The sequence below is a fragment of the Gorilla gorilla genome, chromosome 16, assembly GCF_029281585.2.
Source record: "Gorilla gorilla gorilla isolate KB3781 chromosome 16, NHGRI_mGorGor1-v2.1_pri, whole genome shotgun sequence".
Classification (NCBI taxonomy): Eukaryota; Metazoa; Chordata; class Mammalia; order Primates; family Hominidae; genus Gorilla; species Gorilla gorilla.
The window spans coordinates 33,082,977-33,106,469 of record NC_073240.2 but is presented as its reverse complement, the minus strand read 5'-3'; the positions used below and the strand labels follow the sequence as shown (position 1 = coordinate 33,106,469).

General features: G+C 43.7%; 1 pseudogene; it reads left to right on the top strand.

Annotated features, from left to right (window-relative positions):
* Positions 1–616: 616 nt before the first annotated feature.
* Positions 617–22,517, top strand: LOC101154287 (U3 small nucleolar ribonucleoprotein protein MPP10-like; annotated as a pseudogene).
* The last annotated feature ends 976 nt before the right edge of the window (positions 22,518–23,493 follow it).

Below are 23,493 nucleotides of genomic sequence, written 5' to 3'. Positions count from 1 at the left end.
AGGGTGGGAAATGAATTTGACTAAAATTCAGCGACCTTCTACCTCAGCGAAATATCTAAGGATTTAGTGGTATGGGGCATGTTGTGATATTTCTTCTAAGATGAAGGATAAGTTGTTGCATCTGGCCTCTCCTACAGCAGAGAAAGAGGCCCAGTACCTTGTGGTCCTCTTTGGATTTTGGAGGCAACATATTCTTCATGTGAATATATTACCCTGGCCCATTTACAGAGTGACCTAACACTCTGTTAGCTTTCAGAGGGGCCCAAAACAAGAGAAGGTTTTGCAAGAGGCCCAGGTTGCTGTGCAAGCAGCTCCACCACTTGGACCATGTGACCCAGCAGATCTAGTGGTGCTTGAAGTATCAGTGGCAGATAGAGGTGCTGTCTGTAGCCTTTGGAAGGCCCCTATAGATGAATTGCAGCACATGCTGTTAGAATTTTGGAACAAGGCCTGTCGTCATCTGCAGATAACTATTGCCCTTTCGAGAGACAGCTCTTGGCCTGCTACTGGACCTTAGTAAAAACTGAATGCTTGACCATGGGCACCAAGTATCACGTGACTTGAGCTGCCATCATGAACTGCCTGTTATCTGACCTGCCGAGCCATAAAGTTGGGCATGCATGACAGTGCCTCATTATCAAAAGGAAGTAGTATATACAACATCGGGCCTGAGCAGGCCCTGAAAGCACAATTGAATGACACGAAGAAGCGGCCCAAATGCCCCTGGTTATGATTCTAGCTACATTGCCTTTTGTCTTCCGTCCTGTACCTATGGTCTCATGAGGAGTTCCCTGTGATCAGTTGATAAAGGAAGAGAAGACCGGAGCCTGGTTTACAGGTCTCTCTGCACCATATACAGTCACCACCTGAGAGTGGGCAGCTGCAGCACTACAGCTCGTCTCTGGGACATCTCAGATGGATAATGGGGAAGGAAAATCCTCCTTGTGGGCAGAAATTCAGGCAGTGCACCTGGTTTTGAATTTTGCTTGGAAGGAGTTGGCCAGATGTGTGATTTTACACAGATTCATGGGCTCCAGCTAGTGTTTTGGCCGGATGGTCAGGGGCTTGGAAGAAACATGATTGAAAAGTGGAAAATAAAGTTGTTTTGGGGGAAGAGATATGTGGAGAGATCTCTCTGAATGGACAAAAGAAGTGAAAATGTCTGTATCCCATGTAAATGCTCATCAAGGGTAACCTCAGTAGTAGAGAATTTAAAAAAAAAATGGATAGGATGACTCATTCTGTGGATACTGTCTGTTTCTTTCCCCATTCACATATGTCATTAACCCATAGGCTGATGAAAAAAGCAGCCATGATAACAGGAATAGAAGTGATGCATGAGCTGCACTCATGGACTTCCACTTATCAAGGCTCATATGGCTATGGCTACAGCTGAATGCGCGGTGGATCCCTTGAGCCTGGGAGTTCCAGACCGGCCTGGGCAACATGGTGAAACCCGGTCTCTTTTTTTTTTTTTTTTTTGAGACGGAATTTTACTCTTGTTGCCCAGGCTGGAGTGCAATGTTGTGATCTCGGCTCACCGTAACCTCCGCCTCCGTGTTTAAGTGATCCTCCTGCCTCAGCCTACTGAGTGGCTGGGATTGCAGGCGTGAGCCACCATTCCGGGCTATTTTTTTTTTTTTTTTTTTTTTTTTTTTTTGGTGGAGACGGGGTTTCTCCATGTTGGTCAGGCTGGTCTTAAACTCCCGACCTCAGGTTATCCGCCCGCCTCGGCCTCTCGGGGTGCTGAGATTGCAGGCATGAGCCACCGCGCCCGGCCCAATTTATTAATCAGAAAGGAATATAGATCGGCCTGGAGTGGTGGCTCACGCTTGTGATCCCAGGACTTCGGACGGCGGAGCGCGCTGGATCGCTTGAGCCTAGGAGTTCCAGACTGGCCTGGGCAACATGGTGAAATTAGGTCTTTTTTTTTTTTTTTGAGACGGAGTTTCGCTCTTGTTGCCCAGGCTGCAATACAGTGGCGCATTCTCGGCTTGCCGAGGCCTCCGCCTTCCGGGTTTGGGTGGTTCTCCTGCCTAGCCTCCCGAGTGGCTGGGACTCCAGGCGTGAGCCACCATGCCTGGCTAATTGTGTGTATGTGTGTGTGTGAGTTTTGTTTTTTTTTTTTTGGTAGAGACGGGGTTTCTCCATGTTGGTCAGGCTGGTCTCCAGCTCCCGACCTCAGGTGATCCGCCCGCCTCCCAGGGTGCTGGGATTGCAGGCGTGAGCCACCGCGCCCGGCCCAATTTATTAACCAGAAAGGAATAGATCGGCCTGGCGTCGTGGCTCACGTTTGTAGTCCCAGGACTTTGGACTGCCGAGTGCGGCGGATCGCTTGAGCCTAGGAGTTCCAGACCAGCCTGGGCAACATGGTGCAACCCGGTCTCTTTTTTTTTTTGAGACGGAATTTCACTCTTGTTGCCCAGGCTGGAGTGCAATGTTGTGATCTCGGCTCACCGTAACCTCCGCCTCCGTGTTTAAGTGATCCTCCTGCCTCAGCCTACTGAGTGGCTGGGATTGCAGGCGTGAGCCACCATTCCGGGCTATTTTTTTTTTTTTTTTTTTTGGTGGAGACGGGGTTTCTCCATGTTGGTCAGGCTGGTCTTAAACTCCCGACCTCAGGTTATCCGCCCGCCTCGGCCTCTCGGGGTGCTGAGATTGCAGGCATGAGCCACCGCGCCCGGCCCAATTTATTAATCAGAAAGGAATATAGATCGGCCTGGAGTGGTGGCTCACGCTTGTGATCCCAGGACTTCGGACGGCGGAGCGCGCTGGATCGCTTGAGCCTAGGAGTTCCAGACTGGCCTGGGCAACATGGTGAAATTAGGTCTTTTTTTTTTTTTTTGAGACGGAGTTTCGCTCTTGTTGCCCAGGCTGCAATACAGTGGCGCATTCTCGGCTTGCCGAGGCCTCCGCCTTCCGGGTTTGGGTGGTTCTCCTGCCTAGCCTCCCGAGTGGCTGGGACTCCAGGCGTGAGCCACCATGCCTGGCTAATTGTGTGTATGTGTGTGTGTGAGTTTTGTTTTTTTTTTTTTGGTAGAGACGGGGTTTCTCCATGTTGGTCAGGCTGGTCTCCAGCTCCCGACCTCAGGTGATCCGCCCGCCTCCCAGGGTGCTGGGATTGCAGGCGTGAGCCACCGCGCCCGGCCCAATTTATTAACCAGAAAGGAATAGATCGGCCTGGCGTCGTGGCTCACGTTTGTAGTCCCAGGACTTTGGACTGCCGAGTGCGGCGGATCGCTTGAGCCTAGGAGTTCCAGACCAGCCTGGGCAACATGGTGCAACCCGGTCTCTTTTTTTTTTTGAGACGGAATTTCACTCTTGTTGCCCAGGCTGGAGTGCAATGTTGTGATCTCGGCTCACCGTAACCTCCGCCTCCGTGTTTAAGTGATCCTCCTGCCTCAGCCTACTGAGTGGCTGGGATTGCAGGCGTGAGCCACCATTCCGGGCTATTTTTTTTTTTTTTTTTTTTGGTGGAGACGGGGTTTCTCCATGTTGGTCAGGCTGGTCTTAAACTCCCGACCTCAGGTTATCCGCCCGCCTCGGCCTCTCGGGGTGCTGAGATTGCAGGCATGAGCCACCGCGCCCGGCCCAATTTATTAATCAGAAAGGAATATAGATCGGCCTGGAGTGGTGGCTCACGCTTGTGATCCCAGGACTTCGGACGGCGGAGCGCGCTGGATCGCTTGAGCCTAGGAGTTCCAGACTGGCCTGGGCAACATGGTGAAATTAGGTCTTTTTTTTTTTTTTTTTTTTTGATACGGAGTTTTGCTCTTGTTGCCCAGGCTGGAGTACAGTGGCGCGTTCTCGGCTTGCCGAGGCCTCCGCCTTCCGGGTTTGGGTGGTTCTCCTGCCTAGCCTCCCGAGTGGCTGGGACTGCAGGCGTGAGCCACCATGCCTGGCTAATTGTGTGTATGTGTGTGTGTGTGTTTTGTTTTTTTTTTTTTTGGTAGAGACGGGGTTTCTCCATGTTGGTCAGGCTGGTCTCCAGCTCCCGACCTCAGGTGATCCGCCCGCCTCCCAGGGTGCTGGGATTGCAGGCGTGAGCCACCGCGCCCGGCCCAATTTATTAACCAGAAAGGAATAGATCGGCCTGGCGTCGTGGCTCACGTTTGTAGTCCCAGGACTTTGGACTGCCGAGTGCGGCGGATCGCTTGAGCCTAGGAGTTCCAGACCAGCCTGGGCAACATGGTGAAACCCGTCTCTCTTTTATTTATTTATTTATTTATTTATTTATTTATTTATTTTTGAGACAGAGTTTCACTCTTGTTGCCCAGGCTGGAGTGCAATGGTGCGATCTCGGCTCACCACAACCTCCACCTCTAGGGTTTAGGTGATTCTCCTGCCTCGGCTTCCCGAGTAGCTGGGATTACAGGTATAAGCCACCATGCGCGACTAATTTTGTATTTTTTTTTTTTAGTAGAGACTGGATTTCTCCATGTTAGTCGGGCTGGTCTCGAGCTCGCCACCTCAGGTGATCCGCCCGCCTCGGCCTCCCAAAGTGCTGGGACTGCAGGCGTGAGCCACCTCGCCTGGCCGGAAACCCGGTCTGTTAACGGTAAAACAAAACAAAAACCACAAAGATTAGCCGGGCCTGGTGGGCCGCGCAGGTAGTCCCAGCTACTCTGAAGGCTGATGTGATATAGGAGGATAGCTTGAGCCAGGGCGGGTGGAGGTGGCAGTGAGCTATGATGGTGCTGCTGCACTCCAGACTGGGCAACAGAGCGGGACTCTGTCTCAGGAAAAGGGAAAGGAAAAAACGAACAAACAAACCAAGAGAAAGCAAATAAAATTGCTAAATCAAGGAACAGCTTGACAGTGATTATTGAGAGTAACAGAGGCAAAGGTTAGCAGACACCAGTATTCACTTAGTGGGAACTGCAGGTGTTCCCCCACAGGAGGCTGCTGATTTCCCAAAAGAAATCTATTATTGACTACCAATAAACAAATACATTGTAGGTTTGTTACAATATACAAATAGCTAAACTTTATATAGCCACGACCATATTCTAGCACTGCTCTAAGCCTATTCCTGCTCCGAAATAGCTACTGTTGTTACCTCCATTGTAGAGAAAACAGATGCCAGAGGCTGTGTGGAAGGACAGCAGAAACTAAGAAATTGACTTGTTGTAAATTTCGGACTTAAAGGTTCTTCCTGCTCTGCTCCTTACATTGCCACATTTTAGTTAACATGCCTCTTGTACATTTACATATAACATACCTCTTGTATGTTTATTTTGACTATTGATCATTCCAGTTTCTCCTTATTATGTATGCAAATATTTTTATCATAACAGCCTACAGTGCTGATATGACTTCTCCTTTGGGGTTAAGGAAAGACAGTAAATGTATTATCCCTTATGGTTATTCAACATAGCTGACAAGGCCTTACTCAAAGAATGACAGTTTACCCCACAAGAGATATAGCTCATTTGTCTGTATGATTCCAGTCTGCAGTAATGAGGATTTGAAATAGCAGATGGCAACACTTTACAAGATCAGTATGTGACAAAGACCTTGCCCCTCAGAAACTTCATTTCAGCACAGTCATATTTCTTGTAATAGCAAACAGAGCCAGTACAACTTTCACTGAAAGGTAGTTTTGGATAACAAACTAGGAATTTAATAACATTTTATATTTTCATTTATTTAGAAATATCTTATGAAGTTAGACACCAGGGGGGTAAAGATGGAAAAGCTACTGAATTATGAGAAAGCTGGACGTAAAGACAAAAAAGTGACATGTGACCAGTGCTCCTGCAAAGGCCACAGCACAATGCCATGAGCTCACCTGTAAGAGCAAGACTCATTTCATTTCAAGGATCCAAGAAGAGGGAACTGAGGAGTCCACAGGTCTTCAAGGAATCTGGCAGCCTGTGGAGTAGAAGGCCATTCCAGGAAAAGAACAGACAGCAATGAACGCTCCCAATATAACTTTGTAAGGATAGAGGCCATGAAAAGTTAGAGGGGACAAGAACTGTTAGGCAGCTCTGGAAAGTGTCCAGTGAAAAGTTAGGCCAGCCTGAACCATGAAGTGGCAATGGATGATAGCAATGGCTCATGCTTATCTGCCAGCTAGGTACAGTTTTATTTCATGAAACAGTCCTAAGAAATACTACTGAGATAAATGTCCGGAGCTAGGAAGTTTCATGGGGCGGTCATCACTGCAGGTGTTTCCAGTTCTCCTGGGGTGCCATAGTAAGGGGGCCCCTTGAACACAGGAGTGTGTTCCTGCAGGGTGGACAATGGCCGGGGAGTGAAAGCATAGATTGTCATTGGTAAGCAGCAATTTCAGCTTCAAAGCACTTGTGGTGGTGGCCCTGGCACTGATGGCAGCAAAACGGGGAGAGCCACCTTCCAGCAGCCTCCATCCCAAGCTGGGGTGGAGGCTATTCGGTTGGCGCAAAAGTAATTGCGGTTTTTGTCATTAAAGTAATGGCAAAAACTGCAATAACATTTACAGCTTCTTAATAGAACTTGCTCTGATCTGGCCTCTTGGCATTTTAGGGAAGTAGCTTAGTGTATACATGTGTGGGGTGTGTAGAGGTGGGGTGCGTGTGTGTGTACTGTGACTCTAGAGAGCCATGTCCCTGAAAAGCTATAACTTTGAGAGTCCAGAACCATGGTGGCTGACCTGTCCCTAAGAAAAACTGAAAAATGGGCATTCACTCTGGACTTCAGTCCATTCTGTAAAGTCAGCAGACAGGAAAAACATCAGGCTCATGGGCCTCCAGAAAAACTCCAGCAGTTACAGAAGTAGTTGGAGAGAACAGGACTCACTCCCCCACCAGGAAGGGTTGTCAGTTTTCCCTTCCACAAGCAGCAAGAGACAGGGGTAATCCCTCACTTTGAGGAAATACTCCAGAGTTTCTTGCGGTTGTAACTGGTCAGGGACTCCAGGCAGAAAGACCAGCATTTTCAGAATGGCCCAATTTTATTGTTAAAAGAAGTATGACCTTTTTTGCACCCTGTACTAGTGAAGATCACATGTTGTTTACAATGGCAAGTCAGGACAGAGGTGATGGAAAGGGGCAAAAAGCCTGACTTTCATGAACGTCCCCATCATGATTTGCAGGGACCCTGGGACATTAGGGGGACCATTCATTGCTAAAGGAGAGTGCTTATGGATAGAAACTCTCAGTCTCATAGGAGAATCAGGGACACAATTTGTTACTGTGGTGTGTAGATGACTGTTTCATGGTAGATTTAGACAACATAGAGAATCTGCTGCTTTTACTCAGAAATTGGCATGGGCCTGGGAAATATATTCATTGATTCAACAAACACTTGTTAAGTGCCTGCTGTGTACCAGGCACTCTTCCAACTGCCACGGTGAATAACACTACACATAATAAATGATACCTGTAGTGAATAATACATGTAGTGAATGATAGCAATGAATAATATAGTCAAGCCTGTTTTTTTTGTTTTTAGATGGAGTCTTGCTCTGTCGCCCAGGCTGGAGTGCAGTGGCACGATTTCGGCTCACTGCAAGCTCCACCTCCCAGGTTCACACCATTCTCCTGCCTCAGCCTCCCAAGTAGCTGGGACTACAGGTGCCCACCACCACGCCCAGCTAATTTTTTGTGTTTTTAGTAGGGACGGGGTTTCGCCGTGTTAGCCAGGATAGTCTCAATCTCCCGACCTCGTGATCCGCCCACCTCAGCCTCCCAAAGTGCTGGGATTACAGGTGTGAGCCACCGCGCCTGGCCAAGCCTCTTTAATAATATATAAACCTTCTTTTCTTGGGAAGCCTCCGTACTACATAATGAAGTAGAAAGAAGTTGGGAGAATAGTAAGGAGGCATTTGTAAGAGTCCATGTGAGAAATCACAATAATTTGAATTACATAGAATAAGAAGAACTTTGGAAAGATGCTCTGAAAACAAGCAATAAGAAGATATTTCTGTAGAGAGGACCTGTGTGGCTTGAAGTCAATTGTGAGAGACAAGATGTTCCCTGTACATAAGACAAACAGAGCGGTAAAGAGAGAGACTGGGCCCCTTCCAGCCTATGACTTAAGAGAGCTTCCATAAAGGTCTGCATAGTCTATGCTCATGACTTAAAACTAAGGGCCAGGAAAAGAGAGGAGAGGTAAAGACTCAAACTGAAGCAAAGGGCTATTTGTTACAGTTTTGTGGGTGCAGTGACTCCAGAGGCAAAGTCCATATATAAGGATACAATGTGTTTGGGGGCATAGCCATTGGACCCTTTAAGTCATATTCTAGGCTACATAGCTTTTATGTCCAAAATGATCTGAGCTCCGGGACAGCTCTCTTATAGGAAACAATGCCAGATGAGGTCACTAGTGAAGGACTTGCTTTACCACAGGGAAATGGTACCATTTCTCTCAGGTCAATTAGGAGCTTTCAAAGAGAAATATCATAGATAGAGCTCCAGTGTTTCAGGGCAGACAAAGTACAGTCAGGTGACATCTGCCATGCTGTGATGTAATACTGGCACTGTTGGTAAGATTATAATATTGACATCGAGAGCCAAATGTATTGTGAAATTCAGTTAAAAGTTTTCTGGCTCTCCCAGATATTAGTCATATAACAAGAATCGCAGTCAAAGAACAAGGGGTGGCTTGTTGCATAGTGATTAATTTGGCTGATCTTTTTCTCTGGGTCCTGAGAGGAGCCCTCTAAACCCTTGAAGTTTCCTATGATACGATTATATTTTGTTACTGATGATGGGCCTGACAATATCTGAGCTTATGCTGTGGAGATGACACAGGATGGGGCCCATCACACCACAAAGAACAACTGTGTGATTCAAGGGTTGGGCTTTGAAGCATGTGCTATCAGCACAGCCTTCTGGGAGGAGAGAGAGGCTAGAGGCTGAGCTCAATAATGTGGCCAAAGATTCAATCCGTCATGTGTCCATAATGAAACCCTGATAAAAACTTTGGCCACGGAAGCTCAGGTGTGCTTTCCTGGGCAGTGATACACATCGATGCGCCAGGAGGGTGACTTGTCTTGAGGAAGCGGAAGTCGTGTGTCTCAGGTCCTCCTAAACCTTACCCTAACGGTTTCTTTCTTTGGCTGGTCCTGATTTACATCCTTTATTATAAAACTGTAATTATAACTACAGCTTTTTCCTGAGTAATGTGTTATTCTAGCAAAGTTGTGTATCCAATTTGAGTGGGTAGTGGGAATCTCCAGCTTTGTAGCCAGTTGGTCAGAAGTGTGTGTGTCCTGGAAGCCCCCTCCCCTGCTTGTAGCTGATGTCTGAAATGAGGGAGGCCCTTTTAAGGCCCTGTGCCCTTGACCTGTGAGGTTTGACCTAATTCTGTGTAGATAGCATGACAATTGCACTTCACAGGACAGATAACCACCCCAAAATCTAAAAAGAGAGGTACAAACAGACACTGCAACTGATAAAGCCTAGAGATGTGCTTCAGACAGCAGGAGCCTCTAGAGCTATTGGTCCAAACAATGAAATGACAATTTTAACAAACTGCTGGAGGAGGAGTTTCTTAGGAGGCTCCCTCCAGTAACCTCGCCATATTTTTATGGTAAGAATCCCCAAAAGATCCCTTCATGCCTTTGCAGAAGAAGGAAAGAGTGACCATTGTGAAATGTAACCAGAGCCTTCTCCAGGGGAAGGACTTTACCAGAGCTCCATTCTGATACTGTATCCAAGCTTGGGGAAAGGAATGCCCCCCTCACTTCAGCTCTCTTTAGCCTTCTTTCATCACGTAGTGGGAGAAATAATCATCAACGGAGAGAGTGCTTCATGGAGATATACTGGGAGCTCGGCAGCCAGGGAAAGGAGCTAGAAGGTGAACATGCTACTGGAGGAAAGGCAGACGCAGCTGGGATAGCCACAGCCATGAGCTACTGGCTTAGGAAATGACCCACACTTCATTAGAAGGTTGGAGAATGCTTACTCTCTTCTATATCCTATCATCACTGTTACAAAGCTTGAGTTTAAAAGCAGTGACTACAGCTGTTTTCAGTGGAATGAACTGAAAGACACAGACTCACTATGAGGAGCAGTGCAGAGACAAGCTGTGAAGCCAGGCGAAGAGCCAAAACAAAGACACTAAAGGAATTTGGAACTTCTGATACTTATGGCTGCAACAAACATTAAACATAGCTTAACTCTTAACCAAATTAACGTACATTCTCACATAAAGGCCTATGTACCTCAGTTGTTATTACCTAATGCAATATCTGTCTTTTAACAAAAAAATTACACAAGACACGTCAAAGGCAGGAAAAAACACAGTCTGAAGAGAAAGCAATCATCAGAATCAAACTCAGATACGACACAGATGTTGGAGTACCAGAGACGGAATGTAAAAATAACTGTGATAAATATGTTAAGGGCTCTCATGAAAAAAGTAGACAATGTGCAAGAACAAATGGATAATATCAGCACTAAGATGGTAGCTTCTAAAAGCCCATGAGCCAAAGAAGAAATCTCAAAAAGTGTTTCAGAATAAATGAAAAGGAAAATACAACTCATCAAAACTTATGGGTTGCAGCTAAAGCAGTGCTTAGAAAATAATTTATAGCACTCAGTTTCTGTATGCAGATATTACGAAGTAAGAATTAATAATATAAATAAATTACGCTTGCACCTTAGGAGCTTGAGAAAGAACAGCAATTTAAACCTGAAGAGAACACAGAAAAGAAATCCATGCAAATTAGAATATACATCAATAAAATTTTAAACAGGAAAACAATAGAAAAATTCAACAAAACCAAAAGCTAGGCTTTCACAAACATAAATAAAATTGATAAACCTCTTCCCAGGCATGAGCATACAAGATAAGAGAAAGAGAGAATACAAATTACCAATATCAGCAATGAAAGAAGAATCATTACTACTGATTATTGATACCGTGCACTTTTAAAAGATTCCCAAGATTCTACAAGCAACTTTATCCTTGTAAATTTGATACCTTAAATAAAGTGGACCAATTCCTTAAAAGACACAAACTAATAAATTCACGCAAGGAGAAACAGACTAGCCCTATACATATTTTCTTTTTTTTTTTTTTCTGAGATGGAGTCTTGCTCTTTCGCCCAGGCCAGAGTGCAGTGGTGCTACCTCGGCTCACTGCAAGCTTCACCTCCTGGGGTTCACGCCATTCTCCTGCCTCAGCCTCCCAAGTAGCTGGGACTACAGGCGCCTGCCACCGCGCCCGGCTAATTTTTTATATTTTTAGTAGAGACGGGGTTTCACCGTGTTAGCCAGGATTGTCTTGATCTCCTGACCTTGTGATCCACCCACCTCGGCCTCCCAAAGTGCTGGGATTACAGGCATGAGCCACCGCGCCCGGCCGCCCTATACATATTTTCTAAAAATTAAATTAATAATAAAAACCTTCCAAAAACGCAACAGGCTCAAGCTCAGATGATTACACTGGTGAATTATACCAGTGAAAAAATTATTCTCCATATTTTTTTTCCAGAAAAGAGAAGCAGAGGAAAAACCTCCCAACTCATTTTATGATATCATCATTACTCTAATCCCAAAACCAGATAAAGACATTACAACATTGAAAAGAAACTATAGATCAGTATCTCTTATGAACCTAGACACAAAAGCTTCCACCAAACATTAGCAAGTCAAATCCAGTAATGTAGAAAAAGGATAATACATCACAACAAAATGGAGTCCGTTTCTGAATATAAGGATTCAATATTTTAAAATACATCATTGTACTTTATCATATTAATATTAATAGACTGAGAAAAACAACACAATTGTATCAGTAGAAGCAGAAAAAGCATTAAACAGAATTCAAGACCTGTTCATGATAGAAACTCCACAAAGTAATGTGAACTATGGATTTTGAGTGATAATAATATGTCAATGTATGTTTATAGTTTATAACAAATGTACCACTCTGGTGTGGGGGGTTGACAGTGGACGGGACTGTGTGTGGGTAGGGTGTATAGGGGGACTTTGTGTGGGTAGGGTGTATATGGGGACTGTGTGTGGGTAGGGTGTATATGGGAACTGCGTGTACTTTCTGCTCAATTTTGCTGTGAACCTAAAACTGCTTTAAAAAGAAAATAAAGCCAGCCGGCTGCGATGGCTCATGCCTGTAATCTCAGCACTTTGGGAGGCCGAGGTGAGCAGATCGTGAGGTTGGGAGATCGAGACCATCCTGGTTAACACGGTGAAACCCCATCTCTACTAAAAATACAAAAAATTATCCAGGCGTGGTGGCACTCACCTGTAGTCCCAGCTACTTGGGAGGCTGAGGCAGGAAAATCATTTGAACCGGGGACACAGAGGTTGCAGTGAGCTCAGATCACGCCACTGCACTCCAGCCTGGGTGATAGAGCGAGACTCTATCTCAAAATAAATAAATAAACAAAGAAATAAATAAAGCCTATTTTATAAAAAAGAAAAATTCAGCCGGGCACGGTGGCTCACGCCTGTAATCCCAGCACTTTTTTGGGAGGCCGAGGTGGGTGGATCATGAGGTCAGGAGATCCAGACCATCCTGACTAACATGAGTGAAAGAATGGAGTGGTATATAATGTAGCAGAGTTGATAATTTAAGGCTAATTCACTATATATCTCCAAGCAAATAGATTTGTAATGCTTTTCCTGCCTAAAATCTGTACAGCTGATTCACAAATACTTGGTTGACAGGTTTTATATATCAGTGTGGCTCATCAGCTTGTATGTTGTTGGGGCCAGAATCTATACTTACACTTCATTCAAATTTGATTTTACAGAAGAGTTGTGGCTTTTATTTTTCTTTTAATTAAGAGGGCTGTGAAATTATCAAGTATAACTCTAAATCTCATTTAATTCCTCCCATTAGGATTCAAGATGGATTGGCATCAAAGTTCACTTCTTTAACAAAAGTGCTTTATGACCTTAATAAAATATTAGAGAATGGTAGGATCCATGGAAGCCCTTTACAAAAACTTGTGATAGAAAGTTTTGATGATAAGCAGACTTTGCAACAACTGGAATTGCAAAATGACCCAATTTTACAAAGCTTCCAGAATGCAGTTAGTGAAACAAAGATGAAGATATCAGTATCCCAGAGAGTGAAGAACAGGAGCATGAAGAGGATGGTTCAGAGACAGAGGCTGATGGCCAGGAGGACCTAGAAGATTTAGAGGAGGAGGAGGAAGTGTCACATATGGGTGGTGACAATCCTGAAGTGAGTGAGAGAGCAAACTCAAGCAAATTCGATCTGACGAAAAGCCCAGTTCCCAGTGATGAGGATTCCGACCTTGACTTTCATATCAACAAATTGGAACAGCAGAGCAAGGTGCGAAACAAAGGACACGGGAAACCAAGAGAAAAGTCCATAGTAGACGAGAAATTCTTCCAACTCTCTGAAATGGAGGCCTATTTAGAAAACAGAAAAAGAAGAGGAATGAAAAGATGGTAATGATGATGACGTGGAAGATACTGATTTTTTTTAAGATATTGATTCTGATGTAGATGAAGGGGCACTGTTTAGAAGTAAAAAACTTAAGGTAAAATTTTGAGAGAGGAGAGAGCACTTTCCTCCTCCTCAAATTAGCTTTTGTTCTGTTTTTCTAGGACAGATGTAATTGTAGTTAGAAGATTTGGATCTAAGAAATATTGTGCTCTATCCTATCAGTTATAAATGAATCTGTACTTCCATTCAGTTTATGTTCCGGCTGTTCTTGTAATAGTTTTATGGTAGTGTTTTTAGTTGCTGATTTCACCTAATAACTATTTTTGGCTTGTAGTGTTATTAAGTTAGAAAGTAACGTAGACATACAGTATACACACAAATATATATGTGTGTGCTAACGATGTATTTTTCTCTTCCTAATTAATAGTTTTAAAAATCTTTTTATTTTAGTCAGGTAAAAGTTCCAGAAATGTGAAGGACAAAGACTTTTTTTGATCCAGTTGAAAGTGATGAAGACATAGCAAGTGATGATGATGATGATCTGGGTTCAAACAAGCTGATGAAATTGCTGAAGAAGCAGCAGAAGAACTAAGCATTTCTGAAATGTGAGTATTTGAACCATCCTTTACGTTGTGAGCTGGAATTGTCCAATCGTATTGGTACTTGTGGTTTTCACATATGTTTGTTTTAAGAAGTTAGATTCTCTCCTATCAGATATTCTCAAGATAGCCAGAGGAAAGTCTGTGGATTTAAAGGGACATTAGAGATCATTTAATGAAGAAAAATATTACTGGCAGTGGCAATCAAACCTTTCTTGCCAGGAACTTCGATTTGGTTTTGTGCCCCAAAAATCCTGTTATTTCTGTGAGATTGAACAATTTATTTTCTATATATTGGACACTTTTTGTTCTGTTTCTTACATAGCATTTCACTTAAATGATACCTTCTGTTCCTTAATACCTGAATGATTTTGGAACTTCTGAGTATTTGGTTGCATTAGGCATATAAAAGAAGAACTTTATTAAGGGAAAATATGTTTCCTTTTGTTTTTCTAATGGAAAGCAGTATATTTCTTTTTATAAGAATTTTGTAGTGTAGGGATGAAGATGATGACCTGGAAGAAAGTGAAGACAGTAAACAATGTAAAGAAAGCTTGAAAAGAGTGACCTTCGCTTTGCCAGTTGATGAGGCAATTGAAGATGCAGGTGTTTCAAATGTAACGAAAAATTCTGCTGAAGTTAAATCCTCTTTTAAAAAAGACAGGAAAAGGTAATTAGGAATTTAAGGAATTTTTAATGTGCTTGACATGATTGTGGAACTCACAGACTACTAACAAATCTTCCCTATTTTTCTTTTTTTTTTCTTGAGATAGAGTCTTGCTCTGTCACCCAGGCTGGAGTGCAATGGCGTGATCTCAGCTCACTGCAGCCTCCACCTCCCGGGTTCAAGTGATTCTGCCTCAGCCTCCTGAGTAGCTGAGATTAGAGGTGCATCACACCATGCCTGGCTAATTTTTGTATTTTTAGAAGACACAGGGTTTCACTGTGTTGGCCAGGCTGGTCTCGAACTCCTGACCTCAGGTGATCCTCCTGCCTCAGCCTCCCAAAGTGCTGAGGTTACAGGCATAAGCCACTGTGCCCCAGCCTTCCTATTTTTCTCATTGTAACTATTAACCATCCTTTGCAAACAAATATCTTGGCCAGGTGCAGTGGCTTATGCCTGTAATCCTAAAACTTTGGTTGTCTGATGCAGGAGGATCGCTTGAGCTCAGGAGTTCAAGATCAGCCTGGGTGACATAGTGAGATCTTGTCTCTTCAAAAAACACAAAAATTAGTGGGGGCATAGTGGTGTATGCCTGTAGTCCAGCTACTCAGGTGGCTAAGGCAGGAGGATCACTTGAGCCCAGGAGGTCGATGCTGCAGTGAGCTATGATCACATCACTGCTCTCCAGCCTGGGCGGTGGAGCAAGATCCTGTCTTCAAACAAACAAACAAAACCAAAAATCTTGCTGTCACTCTCTAAAGCAAAAGCACACTATATGGAGATGCCATATGGAAAGCATCTGATTTGCAAAAATCAGTGCCTGCATTACCCAGCCTATAGCTTTGAATTTGGGGCCTGTGTGCAAAATGATTGTTTCTTTTCTCTCTCCCTTATGTCTTTATATGCATAGCATGTCTCTCCCGACAAAGCTGTCCCGACAGCCTCTTCTTGTAACTGTTTTGACTGCTCTGGAGGATGCCACCTATGTCTTTAAGGTGCTCCACAGATTTTGGTGAGTGCCAAATAGCCGTAATTTTAATTAATACTATGACAAAGATATCTTCCAAAGTATGTCATGATTTCAGACAAGTGAAATTTCATTTAATTTTAGTAGATGTAGTCTGGCTCCAATAATTGGGCTATATTATTTATCCAATCTTAAAATTTTATTATAAAAATGAGAATAGTGCCAGGTACAGTAGCTCACACTTGTAATCCCAGCACTTTGGGAGGCTCAGGAGGGAGGATTGCTTGAGCCCAGGAGTTCGAGACCAGCCTGGGCAACATGTTGAAATCCCATCTCCACTAAAAATATAAAAAATTAGCTGGGTGTGGTAGCGTGAGCCTATAGTCTCTGCTACTCAAGAGGCTGATCAGGGATGATCGCTTGAGTCCAGGAGTTCAAGGCTGCAGTGAGCTATGATTGGACTATGGCACTCCAGCCTGGGCAACAGAGCTGCAGAATAGGCAAATAAATGATACCAAGAATATCAAAAGAATTATTTTTAAAATCTGTGAATCTAAATTAAATTCATCATTGTCAGATTGTCCCCAGAAGATAAATTCTAAAGGGAAAAAACAAAACATAAAATATCAATGAGTTAATGTCCTCCTGTCCCGCTCCACCCACCCTCCCCCAACAAGAAAGAAAAAAAGGTTTGGTTTTGCTTTGAAATTATATCAGACCTTCAAGTAAAATTTTCAATAAATCACAAATAATTTATTGAAATTTCCACATATAAAGAATAAAGTAGAACTTTCAAGCTTTTTTCTTTTGAAACTGTTCGAACATGAAAACCCAAACCTGACAAAGGTACCTGACAAAGGTAGCATTAAAACACACACACTCTCTCATTCATGGCTAGTGATGCAAACATAGCACAGTGGGAAAATTATGCCGCACAATCACATGATGCTCATTCCCTTGAATCACTACTGGAAGATCTGGTATGATTCCTGGTTGCAAGACGTTAAGAAGAAAATACACGGTTCCCTCCATATATGTTAGAAAGACATTTGATAAAATTCAATATTTATTTCTAATTTTTTTTACTCCTAGTGGATTATAAATACATCTAGCCAAAAGCTGCCATCATGCATGATGGGTGAAACTGTAGAAACATCCCTTTAAGATCAGGAATAAGACAAAATGTCCAGTATTGCAGTTATCCCTGTTAATTAACACTAACAGTTAATAACCACATAAGCCAGTGCAACTACAAAAGATAAAGAGAAGGGATTAGGAAAACTGCCAGGAGCAGTGGTTCTCACCTGCAATCCCAGCACTTTGGGAGCTCAGGAGCTCCCAGCACTTGAGCTCAGGAGTTTGAGACCAGCCTGGGCAACATAGTGAGACCTCATCTCTGCAAAAAATACAAAATTAGCTGGGTGTGGTTACATGCACCTGTGGTCCCAGCTACTTGGGAGACTGAGGTAAAAGGACTGCTTGAGCCTGGGAGTCAGAAGTTGCAATGAGCTGAGATCATGTAACTGTACTCCAGAGCAAGACTCTGTCTCAAAAAAAAAAAAAAAAAAAAAAAAAAAAAAAAAAAAGATTAGGGATACTAAAACGAAAACATTAGTGTTTGGAGAGAAAACCGAATGGATAAATGGAATCGATATTAGGAAAATAAGAGAATTCTGTAAGGTAGCTGAAAAAGCTGACATTTTATACATTGAAGTCATAATTGTTCATAACTTTTAGAAGTTAGAGATAATAAGAATTTGAGTTTAGAGTCAAAAGGGTCAGGCTCCAACAAATACTAATATCCTAATCAAAGAATTACTTGGCCAGGTGCGGCGGCTCATGCCTGTAATCCCAGCACTTTGGGAGGCCGAGGCGGACACATCACGAGGTCAGGAGATCGAGACCATCCTGGCTAACACGGTGAAACCCCGTCTCTTCTGAAAATAGAAAAAATTAGCCAGGCGAGGTGGCGGGTGCCTGTAGTCCCAGCTACTCGGGAGGCTGAGGCAGGAGAATGGTGTGAACCCAGGAGGTGGAGCTTTCAGTGAGCCGAAATCACACCACTGCACTCCAGCCTGGGCAACAGAGTGAGAGACTTTGTCTCAAAAAGAAAAAAAAGAATTATTTAACTTAACTTTAGGGTGCTCTAATAATCAAAATTGATAGTGGCTTGTGAACAGATAGATCACTTGAATAGAATAGAGCCCAGAAATAAACCCAAATGCTTCTGGGGGAGTTTAGTATATTATAAACATGGCATTTCAAATCAATGAGGAAAAGAAATCATTTGCAGCTCACCCCACCATAGGCAGCAGGAATAGGAAGTCATTGGCAGAATAAAAAGATAGTAAGGACAGAATTGTAGAACAGTACATTTCTTGCTTCCCCACTTTTCAAAGTATTTTTTGCTTTTACACAAGTATAAGTGTAATTTTATTTTCTAAATGTATACTAATTCTTTTGTCTCTTTCTTAGATGAATGAAAAAAATTACACCTTTAGAAAAAGAGTTGTTAGAAAAAAGCCTTGGTTGTGTCTGGGGGAAGTGACAGCACAGAAGAGACCAGAGAATAGCCTGCTGGAGGAGACCCTGCACTTTGACCATGCGGTCCGGATGGGTACAGTGCCCTCTTCTGCAAAGTTTTTCTATGGTTCCATTTTGTAGGAAGATTTGGGGTGATGTTTCTTTTCCCTCAACTTTTTATTTTAAAAACTTGCAAACACAGAAAAGTTGATAAAGTAATACAGTGAACATCAATATGCTATTCAACTGGATTCACCAATTAACATTTTATCATATTTGTTTTCTCTCCCCTGCATATGGAAGATTGTATATGTGCCCTTTTTCCCCCTGAATCATTTCAAAGTAAATTACCAGTATCAGCATTTCAGTGTTAAGTACTTTCGCAGATATCTTCTAGGAACCAGGACGTTCTCCTATATAATCACAATACCATTAATCCCACCCCAAAAATTTAACATCAATACACTAATGATACCTACTGTATAGATTATAATCAGCTTCCTTGCAGCAATCTGTTTAGAAGGCTTGCACCCTGTCATCATCCACTGATTAAATTTTGAACTCTAACTTGAAACCCTGCTCATCTCATTGCCTTCTTTCTTATATCCATTAAGTCAAAAAGAGCTCTCATTTTATTTCAACGGAAAAGAGAATGGAAAAGAGGGGAAGGTACCCGGGATAAAGTATGAGCACTTACTGCCATATGTATTCTAGTTCTGTAGTTTTCAAACTTCAGGGAGTATCTCAAGGCTTATTAAAGGAGAGACAGCTGTCCCTCTTCCCCACTTTCTGATTCAGGAGGTGTGGGGCTGGCCCAGGAATTTGCATGTCTAACAAGTTCCCACGTGTTGCTGATGCTGAAGGTCTAAGGACTACAATGGGAGAATCAGTGGTTTATTGGACATCTACCTAAAGAATACTTGTTGTATTTCCTTTAGCACCTGTGATTACAGAGGAAACACCTTTCAACTGGAAGATATCATTAAACAGAGGAAAAGAGATCAGGTCAGTAAGAATTAAATTTAACTTAATTGAAATGTCACTGAAATTTTTAGAAATAATATGGCAGGCCAGGCACAGTGGCTCATGCCTGTAATCCCAGCACTTTGGGAGGCCAAGGCGGACAGATCTCTTGAGGTCAAGAGTTTGAGACAAGGCTGTCCAAGATGGTAAACCCCCCTCTCTACTAAAAATACAAAAATTAGCTGGGCATGGTAGTGCATGCCTGTAGTCCTAGCTACTTGGGAGGCTGAGGCAGGGGAATTGCTTGAACTCGGGAGATAGAGGTTGCAGTGAGCTGAGATGCGCCACTGCACTCTGAGACTCTATCTCAAAATAAATAAATAAATAAATAAATAAAATAAAAATAAAAAATAAAGGGAAGATGGGGCAGCTTTGTGTAGTGCACTTCCCGAAAATGGGCTGATTTCCCTCAAGAGGCAGGGATTGAAGCTCTCTAGCCTACATGGGATACATACAGGAGAAAAAAGAAGAAAAAGAAAAGAAATGTAAACATAAATAAATGAAAATAACACTTCTCCCTGATTATAAAGGAAATCACATTCTTTTTGTAATAATTTGGATGACAAAATATAAAGAAACATCTTTAATTTTGCCACTCAAAACATTCTGGTTTGTTGGTTTTTACACTTTTTATGCATATAAACATATTTAAAAGTAGAATCTGCCATGTTGAGACTGTGAGGTTGAAGCCTTCGGGAAAGAACATCAAGATGAATGGAGTCTGAGTTCCTGACAACATGGAGCGTCATGCCAGCCATGAACCACTTCTGAGACATCCCTATGAGACAAAAATAAACTTCCATGTTCTTTAATTTATCATTTTGGAGGGTTTTCTGTTATTGCCGCAAAACCTAATCTTAACTAATACAGACATTGAATCTGAAATTCCCAGGAAAATCCCTGTAAACGTGTTGCTTGCCACGAATAACTGGCCTCTACCAGTATCACATTCCAGATGAGCAGAACAGGGAAAGGATTGGAAGACAAGAGAGGGGAGGAACACACCTCGCTCTCTCCTGCTATTGGCTGTGCCTGGCTGCAAGCTAGAAATGCTGGGTCCATTGCAAATGGCCACACATCTGAGGCCCTACCACCATGGGAACAGCCACTGGGAGATAACTAGCAGCTTTTACCGTTTGTCATTTAATTATTTTAAAGTTAGAAACTTTTTCTTTTTGAATGTCTGAAAGAGAATGGCCTGAGAAATATTTTGGAAAAGTTAAATAAAGCTGATTTGTGACTGTCAAAAAAAAAAAAGTACAATCATAGTAAATGGGCTTTTGTCACTTATTATATTTTAAACATGTTTCTAGGGCAGAAGTATATCCTGGCATCATCATTTTTAATAGCTGGATTATGTTAAGTGAATCATTGCCACCCCAGAGGTGAATTTCCTTCTATATACATTTTAATGGACTCCAGTAAGGATTTTTGCACTGAATTCATCGAAGTAGAATTTCTAGAGGAAAATAATGTAAAACTGTTTTAGGATTTTTAAAAGAAATGTTCAAATTATCCTGTAGGAAAATTGGTTCAGTTTATGCTCCCACCAACAGGGACAGAGCTCCAGGTTCCCCCTTCCATTTGTCATCTTTGCTGGTCTTTAAGCAGAAAATCTCATTGTTTTCATTACATTTCTTTGATTTCTAGTGCTTTTGAATCTTTTTCATATGCTCATTGGCCATTTTTATTCTTGTGGGAAGTGCTGGTTTCTCCATTGCCCATTTTCTGCTGGAAATCATTCATTTTTTTATGAGTAATTTTAAATTTTTCTTTTTAGGCTAAGGATAAGTCAGAATCAGTCAGTTCAAGACTAGACTGATCAACATGGAGAAACCCCATCTCTACTAAAAATACAAAATTAGCCGGGTGTGGTGGCACATGCCTATAATCCCAGCTACTCAGGACTCTGAAGCAGGAGAATTGCTTGAATCCAGGAGGTGGAGGTTGTGGTGAGCTGAGATTGCACCATTGCACTCCAGCCAGGGCAACAAGAGCAAAACTCTGCAAGAAAGAAAAAGCAAGAAAGCAAGAAAGCAAGGAAAGCAAGAAAGCAAGAAAGAAAGGGAAGCAAGGGAAGCAAGGGAGAAAGGAAATAAAGGAAAGAAAGGAAGAAAGAAAGAAAAAAGAGAAAGAAAGAAAGAAAGAAAGAAAGAAAGAAAGAAAGAAAGAAAGAAAGAAAGAAAAAGAAAACAAAAAAACAAATGAGACCATGGGCTTGGAAATGCCTTGAGAACATGTCAGGTGTGATTGAGAGTGAGGGAGTGTTACTGTGGAGTATCAGTGTAGCTGTTGTTCCTGGTCGTCCAGCTACTCCTCTGCCTGCTCTATCTTGACTTAACCTTTCTCTATTTGCAGTACATCGAGAAATTAACAAAGGAGAGGGATGCTCTGAGTCTGGAGCTGTACAGGAACACGTAGGATGGGGGAAGGTGGGATGGGAGGTCTGAGAGCCCTTAGCGTGGGTGGTGTGCTGGGAGGTGGGGGGTACAGGTGAGCATGGTGAGAGGCTTCTACAGGTTTACATGTGTGCACAGGGAAGCTCTAGTGCCGGCTGTGCCACTGACTCATGGGGAAGCCTCAGGCAACTCATGTCTTCTCTCTGGCCTGCCACCTGCGACTTTTAATTCCTGGGGTCCCTTCCAATGCCACCGTTCTGTGGTTGTGGGGTGAAAGTAGAGGGTTGATCACCAAAGCGTTCCTTTCTATTCTTCGTTCATTCCTTTCTCTACTGCCTCTGGCCACAGCATAACCGATGAGGAGTTGAAGGAGAAAAATGCCGAACTACAAGAAAAACTTCGACTTGTAGAATCTGAAAAGTCTGAGATCCAGCTCAACATAAAGGACCTTAAAAGGAAGCTGGAGAGGGCCCAGCTCCTGCTGCCACAGGCGAGCAGCTGCAGCCCCGGGGGTTGTGGGAGCCCCATCCGGCTGGGGCCATGGTCTAGGGATCATGTAGGGTGTGGGGAGGCTCCAGCCAAGAGCTGGAAAATTTGGGTCCTTGTTCTGGTCCTGCCATAGAATCCTCTGGAGTGTGCTAAAAATATACAAATTGGGGCCCTGCCTGAGGAATCAGAATCGCAGAGTTTGGGCTTAAAAAAATATTTTTTAAAGGATCATAGATGAAAACCATTATTTTATAGATTACATTTATATGGCTAGCTCATGAGTCTGTTTCCTTCTGAGGTTTGAACCAACACTTTCACTATTCCAGCAGCAGCTGCAGGTGGAGGCTGACCACCTGGGTAAGGAGCTACAGAGTGTGTCAGCAAAGCTCCAAGCCCAGGTGGAAGAGAACGAGTTGTGGAACCTCCTGAACCAGCAACAGGAGGAGATGTGGAGGCAGGAGGAGAAGATGTGGGAGAAGTAGGAGATGATGCGGGAGCAGGAAGAGAAGATGTGGGAACAGGAGGAGAAGACGCGGGAGCAGGAAGTGAGGCTGCGGCAGCAGGAGGAGAAGATGCAGGAACAGGAGGTGAGGCTGCAGGAGCTGGAGGAGAGGCTGGGGAAACTGGGGCAGAAGGCCAAGCTCTTGGGGGGAGCAGGCAGAGGTGCGTGCAAACCCTGGAGATCATACAGAACGACCTCACCACAACTTAGCAGATGGTGGTTGGCTCCCTCTGCTTTTCCACCAGTCTGCGGCCTACAGTTTAAATGGTGGGAAGAAGGGTGTGAGATTTGAGGCTGGGGAGGGAGGCATGGGCCTCTAGGCAAGGGAGGCCGTCACTTAGGCCTGGAGGAAGGGGCCAGGGCCAGGGGCCTGAGCAGGCGACAGAGCCCCGCAGTGCCCTTGCCACCCTGTTTATGGGCCCAGAATCTGGAAGCCAGTGACTACCTACCCTGATGCCTATCCTGCAGGTGGAGCTGAAGAGCCAAGAGGCTCAGAGTCTGCAGCAGCAGCAAGACCATTACCTGGGTCACCAGCAGCAGTACGTGGCCGCCTATCAGCAGCTGGCCTCTGGGAAGGAGGCACTGCCCAGCTGCGGCAGCAGGAAGCTCAGGGCGAAGCAGTGGCCGAGATGGCCCACCAATAGTTGCAGGAGACCCAGCTGAGGGAGTTGATGAGGGTGGGGCCCTGAGGGGGATGACCTGGCAAACTCGGTGCCTTCTCACTCTCTTTCCTGGCCCCTTAGGAGCACCTGGAAGCTGCCATCTACCAAGCAGATGACAAGAACACAAATATAATAAACATGTAAAAGCCGGCAGCAAGGCCTGGAGAAGAGTAAGCTGCCACGTGACTGTTTAGAATAGAGTCTGAGCACAAACCTGAAAAAAAAAAGAAAATTTATTTATTTTAAATTTTGGCAAAATACTGGCCAGGCACGGTGGCTTATGCCTGTAATCCC